The sequence below is a fragment of the Crinia signifera genome, chromosome 4 (genome assembly GCF_055691185.1).
Source record: "Crinia signifera chromosome 4, ASM5569118v1, whole genome shotgun sequence".
NCBI lineage: Eukaryota > Metazoa > Chordata > Amphibia > Anura > Myobatrachidae > Crinia > Crinia signifera.
The window spans coordinates 105,168,517-105,180,530 of NC_139220.1; positions in this window are offsets into that span (position 1 = coordinate 105,168,517).

Here is a 12,014-nt window from a genome sequence, read left to right on the forward strand (position 1 = left end):
CCAGGAGCAGATAGGACCAGTGTGCAGTCTCCTTGTGGGGCTCCTTCTCTCGAACTGGCACACACCAAGTAGATTTTAGGGTATACATATGGATGACCGGAGGACAGGGATGCCAGTGGTAAGAAAACTCATGGCAGCTTAGTGAAGGAGGGAATCTCAATGTACTTACCCTCCTCCTGTCCCCAGCCCTAACCCACCCTCCTTCCTCTGCAGCAATACCCTCTCTGCTGTGCCTAAAGCTGGGCATACAGATGAAACCACTCTTATCAGAGCAGCTCCCATCACACTTAACGCCATCTCCCGCCAGAATGGGGTGCATGCACGTCCAGTGTCGGCAACACTGAGCCTGGCACCATCTGTGCATCTACAGATTGATTGTCATAACTGGCTGGTTGGAACAAAAACCTGGTAATATTTAAATGACAGTTTTTGTCAGTTTCCAGCATTTCAAAGCAAATGGTCAACTGGTCAACAAATGGTCAACTGTCATTTGCTCTCATCCATTACCAGGTTTTTGTTCCAACTAACCAGATCGAACAATAAATCTGTAGATGTATGGCCAGCTTTACCATCCTAACCATTGTACGCCGTCAACTGAACCAAACCCCACCACCCCGCAGCCTAACACTAGCCTCCTTCTAAGTGCCTAACCCTAATCCTCCCTCTCTGCAGCCTTACCTTAACCTTCCACCTCCCCGACCTGCACTCTAACCCAAAGTCCACAGCTACCGCCTAAACACTAATCTGCATTGCATATTTACTATCGGGATGCCTGCATTCGGTATTCCAGCATTGGCATCCTCCTCAATGCTAGCGTTTTGTTGCCAGTCTCCTGGCAACAACATAACTGATTGGCTGGTATGTTATCACCTCTACTTTATTTCCATTTTATCTCTTCACAATACTTAATACATCTGCCCCATTGATTGAAACACCAAAGCTTTAGCCTCATTGCTCTCTGACAGATACTATACTGATACATTGCAAAGATAAATTATTTGCTTAAAAAAAAATGTTTTTACTACAGTAGTTTTCAAATAAGTGTACAGAAAGTAAAAACAAGGGAAGAAGAGTTAACAAAACGGGGATTTCCAGCCAAATCGGTCATTATAAATCAAACAGGCAAATGTCTAAAGTGTCATACTGTATACGCCTAAATTAATTTACATAGGTACAGAGAAATGTCTGACAATCAGCGCAGTCAGTATGTTTGACCAATGTGAGACCTCTCTGGAAAGAAAGGAGTAAAATCTACGAGATCATTACAGTGGAACAAAGGATAAACGATCAGTCTGTAAATGGATAAAATCATCTGGCAATCTCTGTTTTATAAACATGCCCAGGGCTACATTTCACCAAAGGAAAAGAGGTCTGAGCAGAATAAGCCCAATATTGGATCTCTATTTTATACTATGGTGATTTTTGGCTATTATTTTAAGATAAAGGTGAGGATTGTGGAGCTCCAAGTAGTGATAGTCAGCCTTGTTATTGTTGAAGAGACTCATTGTGAAGAATAAAAAAAAATAGGCCTATTGTAATACAGAGAAAAACCACAATCTATATATCTTTTAAGAAATAAACAATTTATTCCAAGGCTAAATAAAAGTTTTTCAGTGTGCGTAACAATAGGAGTTTATCTATGTGACATAAATGCAGTGGTGGTTTTTATCTGTGGAACTGCAGAACTGCAGATTTTACACCTTAGGCAAAATCTGCCACTATGCTCAGCCTGAGTGAAGTCAGGTGCAGCAGTGACTTTCTATTGGAAGTCCAACCTGCCAGTCACCCTCAGTAAGGCAGGGAGGTGTCCCCTCTCTTCAGAACTGCCAGGCTGGGCTGCTGCCCAATTTGGCTCCTATGGCCTGCAGATGGTGCAGCCTGTACAAGCTGGGGGTATGCACATGTGCAGTATCGTCGCCGATACTGGTAATTCGCCAGTCCCGCCGTCTGTCATCTACATCCTGTCATCTGCACCTGTTTTCGTGGAGTGTCAGGGAAATTGCAGGCGTGCCCAGGCATATTTTAGGGGAAAGCATGTGACGTCAGCTCATCCCCAAATAACTTGTTTCTATTGTAGCCAGCGAATAAGTCCTGGGATACGCAGACTGTGCACACTGGAAATATCATTTGATGGTGAGCGGCTTGCAGCTATTCGCAGGCCTGTGATATTTTCACGCTCGGGTCTGAATTAGGCCCAGTGTTTCATTATAATGAGTGTTTTATAAAACCAATCCATTTACCAAGATATGTGCAGCATTATGTTGGATAGAACTAAAGCATTAGTCTGTGAGGGCCTCTCACATTTGAGGAAATATATAGATATATAGACCTGCTGTTGTCAATCACACAGCTTTTCATGCAACTTATCACATTTTGTAATCGCATAAAAAGAACCCAAAAAGCACATGAATCACCTTAGGTATGGGCACCTTAACCCTATTGCACCCTGTTCCAAGTTGAATATTCCTCTAATAGTATAGTATGGAGAAACTTGTTCTTCTGTATCCAACAGCCAAACACCAAACTAACAGCATTTACCTTTGATTAATTATGCTATAATCATATTTAATTACCTAATTTTGTACTGAATAATGCTATTCAAAGTCATTATTTTGGAGGCAATCAGTGCATTTAATGTTGATTATTTATGCATAATTATGATTTTTAATTCATCTACAAAAATATGTAATTTCTAAGGATTTAAACCACAAGTGTGGCCTTACCAGTCTCAGGTGCAGCAGAGGGTCTAACTGTGTGTGGGTTATTTAAATCATGGATGACCACTGACATACAGGTTTGTCATCTTGTAAAAGGCAAATTCAGTATGGACAGGTGAATATCCTCTAATCCTCTCCGCCACGCTCTGATCGAGGATTCACCTGTTGTTTCTCCAACAGCATTGACTGCATCATAAACACCTGCCCAAAACTGCTTATTTATTCTGGATAGTAAAACCTTGCCAGCATGAGACACCAATATCTGGACATATACTGGCAGGATCAAATTAACAATGGTTGAATGGGACTATAGCCGCAGGTCCCCACATAGAAACAGGCCCTTAAGTATGACAGAATAACGATGATCAGCCACCCAGGTCGCTATGTGGATGGCCATAAATTATAATATTCATAACATTATGCAATGTTTCTCCATTCACATATATAGGGAGTCAGTAGGGCTAATAGCCATACTTGCCTTCTTTTGAAAACTAGTTTCAGGGAGATTATAGTTGGTAGTAGAATTTTGCACTGTGCCCCATTAAGGGGGTGTGACATGCTCCACCCAAAGGGGCGTGTCTACTTCCATATATGGAGAGATTGTGAAAAGAGATTGTGAACTTGGCACCTAGAATCTTTTAAAATTAATTATATCCAAATGTAGATGAGCTCCAAAGCAGTAAGTAAGAGATACTGTACTTGGTAAAGTGCTGGGAAATGGTGCTGATGATTCAATGTAAATCTATCTATCTTTCATTCCTTTTTTTCCCCCTAAAATGTAACAGTGTAATGTGGGCTAGGTGAAATGAGGCAGATTGCTAAACCAATGAGAGAGTGAGGGAGATTGCTGCTATTTAAGGGAGACTCATGCAGGAGGTCATTGATAATTTTAAGACCTAAATCCAGATGAAGGTACAGTAATACTGGCTTATTCCCTGCCTCCTTAAGCCCCTTCTACCTTCGTCCTCTGCACCGTGTCAGAGTGGGTTATGAAGGTCCCAACAGGGGAATTCAATAGAAGGAACCTGCTGAAGTGGTGTGGCCATCTGCCATGAGTGTGTACCTAGTGAACAAAGAGATGTGGCAATAATAAGGTGTAAATTAGGCATGTCCACTATGGGCCTTATTCTAGTTCATTCTTTCTGACAAAATCCTTCTTAGATGGACAAAACCATGTGCACTGCAGGGGGGCAGATGTAAAATGTGCAGAGAGAATTAGATTTGGGTGAGTTATTATGTTTCTGTAAATACTGGCTGCTTTATTTTTACACTGCAATATAGATCTCACTTTGAAGTAAAACCCCACACAAATCTAATTCTCTCTGCACAAGTAGCATCTGCCCCACCTGCAGTGCACATAGTTTTGTCCATCTAAGAATAATTTTGTCAGAAAGTGAACTAGAATAAGACTCTATGTCCAGGGGCTGGCTGGCAACTTTTAGCCTGGGGGGCCAGTCCAGAGCACTGGCCCATAAGTAACAGTGCATCGTTAAATTTAGGTTTTGCGGTTTAAAAATATGTATTAATAAAAAAAACAAAAACAATAATAGGACACCACAGGCTGCTCCCCTGTATAATATCAGGACACCACAGGCTACCTACCGTTTTATAATAATAACAGGACAACAGAGGCTGCTCCCCCTGTATAATATCAGGACACCACAGGCTACTCCCCGTCTTATAATAATAACAGGACAACAGAGGCTGCTCCCCCTGTATAATATCAGGACACCACAGGCTACTCCCCGTCTTATTATAATAACAGGACAACAGAGGCTGCTCCCCCTGTATAATATCAGGACACCACAGGCTACTCCCCGTCTTATAATAATAACAGGACAACACAGGCTGCTCCCCTGTATAATAATAGTACCCCCACAGGCTGCTCCTCCTGTATAATAATGGGACCCCCACAGGCTGCTACTCCTGTATAATAAAAGTACACCACAGGCTGCTCCCCCTGTATAATAGAACACAACAGGCTGCTCCCCCTGTCTTATAATAATAACAGGACCCCACAGGCTGCTTCCACTGTATAATAACAGGACCCCACAGGCTGCTCCCCCGTATAATAATAACGGGACCCCCACAGGCTGCTCCCCCTGTATAATAATAACGGGACCCCCACAGGCTGCTCCCCCTGTATAATAATAACGGGACCCCCACAGGCTGCTCCCCCTGTATAATAACGGGACCCCCACAGGCTGCTCCCCCTGTATAATAAAATTACATCACAGGCTGCTCCCCTTTTATAATAACAGGACACAACAGGCTGATCCCCCTGTATAACATGACCCCACAGGCTGCTCCCCCTGTATTATTATTATTATAATAATTATAACAACAATAACGGGACCCCCACAGGCTGCTCCCCCTGTATATAAAGGGACCCACACAGGCTGCTCCCCCTGTATAAAAATAACGGGACCCCCACAGGCTGCTCCCCCTGTATAATAATAACAGGGCCCCACAGGCTGCTCCCCCTGTATAATAACAGGACACAACAGGCTGCTCCCCCTGTATAATATCAGGACACAACAGGCTGCTCCCCCTGTATAACATGATCCCACAGGCTGCTCCCCCTGTATTATATTAATAATAATAATAATAATAATAACAGGACCCCCACAGGCTGCTCCCCTTGTATAATAATAATGGGACCCCCCACAGGCTGCTCCCCCTGTATATTAATAATGGTACCCCCACAGGCTGCTCCCACTTATAATATTAACTGGACCCCCACAGGCTGCTCCCACTGTATAAAAATAACGGGACCCCCACAGGCTGCTCCCCTGTATAATAATAACAGGGCCCCCACAGGCTGCTCCCCCTGTGTAATAATAACAGGACCCCCACAGGCTGCTCCCCCTGTATAATAACAGGACACAACAGGCTGCTCCCCCTGTATAACATGACCCCACAGGCTGCTCCCCCTGTATTATATTAATAATAATAATAATAATAATAATAACAACAGGACCCCCACAGGCTGCTCCCCTTGTATAATAATAATGGGACCCCCCACAGGCTGCTCCCCCTGTATATTAATAATGGGACCCCCACAGGCTGCTCCCACTTATAATATTAACTGGACCCCCACAGGCTGCTCCCCCTTAAAATAATAACCATACCGCCCAACTGTCACGATTAAGCGGGACAGTCCCGATTTTCGGGTCCTGTCCCGCTGTCCCACCCGCGGCAGGCATTGTCCCGCTGCGGGGGGTGGCAGTTGGGAGACCCCCCAATCTAATAGAATAGACGCTGTGCGCATGCGCACAGCGTCTATTCTCGTATGAAAATGAGGTCGCGGCTAATTAGCATAAGCCGCAACCTCATTTCATCAAAACTATCCCTATTTCATCAAAACAGTAGTTGGGAGGTATGAATAACTGGAGCCCCACAGGCTGCTCCCCCTGCATAATAATAACTGGACCTCCACAGGCTGCTCCCCCTGTATAATAACTGGACCCCCACAGGCTGCTCCCCCTGTATAATAATAACTGGACCCCCACAGGCTGCTCCCCCTGTGTAATAATAACGGGACCCCCACAGGCTGCTCCCCCTGTATAATAATAATGGGACCCCCACAGGCTGCTCCCCCCTGTATAATAACTGAACCTTACAGGCTGCTCAGCCTGTACAGTCACACTCCCTCTTACCTTGATGCCAGACAGTGAGGCAGGCTGCAGCATAGGGAAGAAAGTGTAACGCACAGGCAGGAAGTAGGTGGAACATAAAGAGTCTCTGTAGTGGCCTCCTGCACTAGATATGTCCTCAGTGCAGGAGGCCGGCGGCCATATTTATGGAGACCACTTGGAAACTGGTCAGTCTGGCTGCAGCAGCAGCCTCAGAACTATGGCGGCCCGCACGCAAAACGATTCAGCGGCCCGGGGAACACATGGCACCCTGCCCCCCAGCCCAGCCCGCCCCTGTCTATGTCCCCCCAGCTATTGTGAAACTACAAGTTCTATCATGCCTTGCCACAGTTTTGCTATTAAGGTCCATACACACTAGACGGGTGACGTGGGTTGCATAGAGGCAGGGGTGACACGGAAAGGTAGAGAGTGACAGTGAGGCAGTGGGTAACATGAACTCAGTGAGTGACATGAAGAAAATGGGTGACAGAGAGACAGTGGGTAATACAGCAAGTGAAAGGGTGACAAGGAGATGGTGGATGTCAGAGAGGGGGAAAGGGTAACAAGAACATAGTGGTTGACACGAAGAGGGAAAGGGTGACACGAAGGCAGTGGATGACAGGGTGAAGGAAATATTGAAACTAAGATAGTAGATGACAGGGAGTTGGGACTGGGGAGGCAGCAGGTGATGTTGGTAGCAGACAGAGGCATGGGTGACACAAAAATTAAAAGGGTGACAGTGAGGTAGTGGGTAACATGGAGGCAGTGGGTGACACACAGAGGGAGATGCAGGTATCTGATCATGCAGCCCAACAGAACCAATCAGATCATCACACTGCTCAGTCTACAGGGGCTGCAGCAGTGAATTTTTTACAAACTGTGACTGACATGTTCTGGCACTGAGGGGGATATTTATCAAAGCTTAGTGAGGGAAAAAGTACCAACCTCCTAACTGCCATTTTCCAAGCACAGCCTGTAGCATGCAAATTTAATGAGGATAGGTTGGTACTTTTGGCCTAATTCAGAAAACCTAATGGTTGTGTAGGGCTTCAGAGGAGCAAGATCCATTTGCAACCAACGGTGGTGTTGCGGTATGAAGTGGGGGTCACACTCAACACTGGTGGTTATTTACACCTGATTACATGGCTGCAAATTCACAGGCTGGGTGATTATCAATACATGCATACGGCTCATAGTACCCATGTGCGAGGCCTTCCTATGATAATATCCTGATATGTTTTTTTGATCGCTGGCCACACTTCCTGTCAAGTCGATTGACAGGAAGCCAGCATTTGGGTGGCAACCAGCTGTTTTCAGGGAGTAAGAGTATATAGAGCACTTGGGTTTAACTGAATAATGGACACTACCACATGAAAAAATTTATCAATTTATTAATTAATAAACAAACATATAATCATATATGAAACATAAAACATGAGTACTTGGAGAATTCACAGAGTAAAAAGAAAAAATTTAAATCTGAAAAATTTATATGGGTAAAATATAAAAAATAAAATATTGTTGTGTTTATATTTGGAATATTGCTAGCATAATGGCTCCATTGGATATATTAAATAAGCAACAGTTCACTGCATCAGAGATGTATAGTGACTAGATTGGAGGCAGGGTAGATGTTTGGTCCCCTTTCAATTGTAGCTGTATGTATTTATGAAAGTCCCATAATAATACCCAGCAGGATCTTGATTTACTCAGCAAGGCATGGCATGTAGGCAGTCTGTATGTTATATGAATACCTTGCTTGGCACTGCAGGAGAATCGGAGGTTTGGAGGATCCTAGTGTAGAAATAGCTGGAGGGGTGCAGGCTGGAGCAATCGCAAGAGAAGCGCAACACGTTTCAATGTGTTCACACGTCTTCATCAGGAGCTTCATCGGGCGATTCCAGCTCCTGATGAAGACGTGTAAACACGTTGAGATTATACCTAAATCTATAAGCTTTTTTTTTTAATTGCACCTAAATCTATAAGCTTTTTTTATTCTGCTGGATGCTGCCAAAAGAACAATGTACTAAAATATCAGTAACCATTAACAAAAATAAAATAAAAAAGTAAATGAAAGTAAACTAAATGAACTAAACGTAAGAGCACATGAAAAGTGAAATGTGTAAATGAGCCATTAAGGTTAGAAAAAGCAGTGGCAGTGCTTAAAGTACAAAGGAGATCAATGTTTGACAAACAAAGATGTCACACAGTGTGCAGAGGGAGATACACACTGAGATATAAAAGGGAGCAGATGAGTTAATGACCTTGATGGATAGGAGAATTCAGGGGAGATGTTTTACAGTGTATGTACTTTGTTATTTACTAGATATAAAAAGACTGAACCTCATTTTGTGTTCATATTGTTTAGATTATAAATTTAAATTATATGAAATGTGTGATACACCATATTATCATTGTGAGGCCAAAGCAAGGGGTGTGGATCATATTGTCGACCCAACTTAGGTCGACAGTCATTAGGTCGACATTGTTGGGTCGACAGGCAGCAAGGTCAACAGGGTTCTAGGTCAACATGGGTGAAGGTCGACAGTTGTCTAGGTCGACATGGGACAAGGTTGACATGGGTTTAGGTTGACAAATGCATTAGGTCGACATGGGTTAGGTCGACAGGTCGCATTTGTCGACTTAAAACCATGTCGACCTTGTCCCATGTTGACCTAGACACCTGTCGACCTTCATCTATGTCGACCTAGAACCCTGTCGACCTTGTTGCCTATCGATCCAACTGTGTCAACCTAATGACTGTTGACATAAGTCGGGTCGACAATACGATCGTATCCCAAAGCAAGTCAGCTATAATTATTCCCATGTTGTATGCATACAAATAAGGGGGAGGGGATTTATCAAATAATTTAATATTTACTTAGCCCCATCTTCCATATTAAATAACAAGAGGTCCAAGAGCTATTTCTGTGCATTGTTGATATCACTACACCAGTTAGCATCAAGACCTCTGAAGGTGTCCTAGGTATCAGGCACCAAGACCTTAGCAGCAGATCCTTTAAGTCCTTTCAGTTGTTAGCTGGGGCCTCCATGGCTAGCACTTGTTTTTTTCTGGATGTCTCACAGATGCTAGAAAGGATTGAGCTCAGCTCCTCCTCCTTATCGTTGCCAGCTCCTGCAAAAAATAAAAAAAAGACTCAGTGACGTTATTCCACACATGCCTGTATCATTCTCCAGGATGTCTTTGTCAGCTTAGCCTACAGGGAGCATCCATTTGCTTCCTCAGCTCCTCCTCCTCCTCATCTTTGCCAGCTCCTACAAAGACGCAATTACATTATCTCCTGCCAAGAGCCTGCAATCTTCATCATCAACTTTTTTTTTCAAAAAGAACAATTTCATCGTACACCTCTTTTCTTTGCATTATGTGTTCTTTGGATCATTGGCAGTTTGTTTTGTGGGTGCCCAAACAAACCAATCATTTCACTCACAGTCATGTCTGAAATGATTGGTCTGTTAAAGTGTGCATGTCTTGTTTATACGACATAAAAAGTGGGTGGGTGGAAGGGCCCAAGCACAATTCCATCTTGCACCTCTTTTCTTTGCATTAATTCCTGTTTGGAGTATAGTTTTTCAAACTGCTATCCTGTCTGCCACTGCAGTGCCACTCCTAGATGTACCACGGGTTTGTGCTGTATATAGTATATTTCAAAGGCAGATGTCACTCAGAGATTAATAAAGAAAAAACGCAACAGCATTGATGTGGTCAACGTTTCAGGTCTTGATACATTGACCACATCAGTACTGATGCGTTTTTTCTTTATTAATCTCTGAGTGACATCTGCCTTTGAAATATACTATTATTATTTTGGATGGGCACCGGAGTAAGTTGTATGGATACAGGGGAGTGCCGGTATTTCTGGAAGATATATATATATATATATATATATATATATATATATATATATATATATATATATTACACTTATCCCCCCACTGCGGAAGGAGTCCAAACCGGCACACGAGTAGTGAAGAAAAAAGATGTGGTTTATTCCATAAGTACAAGAGTTATAACAGCGGTCCCGACAGCTGTTTCAACTGGGTCCTACCAGTCTTCATCAGGGACTGGTAGGACCCAGTTGAAACAGCTGTCGGGACCGCTGTTATAACTCTTGTACTTATGGAATAAACCACATCTTTTTTCTTCACTACTTGTGTGCCGGTTTGGACTCCTTCTGCAGTGGGGGGGTAAGTGTACTGTATTACTATTATGGACCAGGCACCGAATTCTACTGTTTAAATGATTGGAGTGCCGCCCTGTTACCCAATCCCTTATATATATATATATATATATATATATATATATATATATATATATATATATTATATATTGCAGGGGCTCTAAATTGATATTAATAAATAGTGGAGATTTAGTTCATGAATTGATCAATGCATTTAAGCCTACAGCCCCCTTCACGGGAACCCCACTTTTCTGCAGGTCCTAACACTATCGCTCAAAATGATTACAATATACTGTACATAGCTAGCACATTAATGTTTGATTCCAGGCATGCTATCTCATACCTCCCAACATGACCCTCTCCAGGAGGTATGCTTGTGCTTTTATAGGTGAGCAGTTACCAACACACCTGTCACTAATCAACTAGGGAAGTGGTTAACATAAGCTATGAAATATAGGTTAAAACAGGGTGCATGAGTGAATGTGACCACAATAAGACTAATTAAAAAAATAATTATATATATATATATATATATATATATATATATATATATATATATATATATATATATATATATATGGAAAGAAATATAAAAAGATATTGGCGACCAATTATTGTGGATTTAAAAGATATATAAAATATAAGAAATATATATATATATATATATATATATATATATATATATAAAAAGTATTTATTGGGATGACAAGAAAAGAATAGGACAGTGAAAAAAAGGACAATTATGCATACATGAGCATATTAATTGTATAAAAGGACAATGGTATGGGTAGTATATATAATAAAAAGGGGGTACGATAATAGGGAGAATTAGATAAAAAACGACACTTGTATATAAAAATTGGAGGAACTAGAGATATAACAAGTTTAAATATATATAAAAAATAAAATATATATATAATAAAGTTAATAACAAGCAGCGGCACTCAGTCGGGGATTTTTCAAATATATTTCAAACAATCACAGCATAGCCAACGTTTCGGAGATTAGGCGCCCCTTTGTCAAGGTGTAGTGATACTACACCTTGACAAAGGGGCGCCTAATCCCCGAAACGTTGGCTATGCTGTGATCGTTTGAAATATATTTGAAAAATCCCCGACTGAGTGCCGCTGCTTGTTATTTCTATAATCTCTACAAACTGCCTTCAGAAGGCACCCGGGTAATTATTCAAGAGAGGGAGTGCCGGACCGAAAACAAGCCTATAATAAAGTTAAGATATAAAAATCCTTAACTTATGAGGTAGTAGGAGGTAGGTGTCCCAACGCGTTTCGTCGATGTGACTTCTTCAAGGGGTGGAGAACAAATGAAGTCTGACATGTATTTATACCTGTATGTCAGCCAGGGGGATGTGACATCACTTCCTGCTAATTAGATATATCAAAACGGCTGTACAGGCATAAGCACAAATAGGGGACTAAACAAACATATGTAGAGTGAACTGGGAC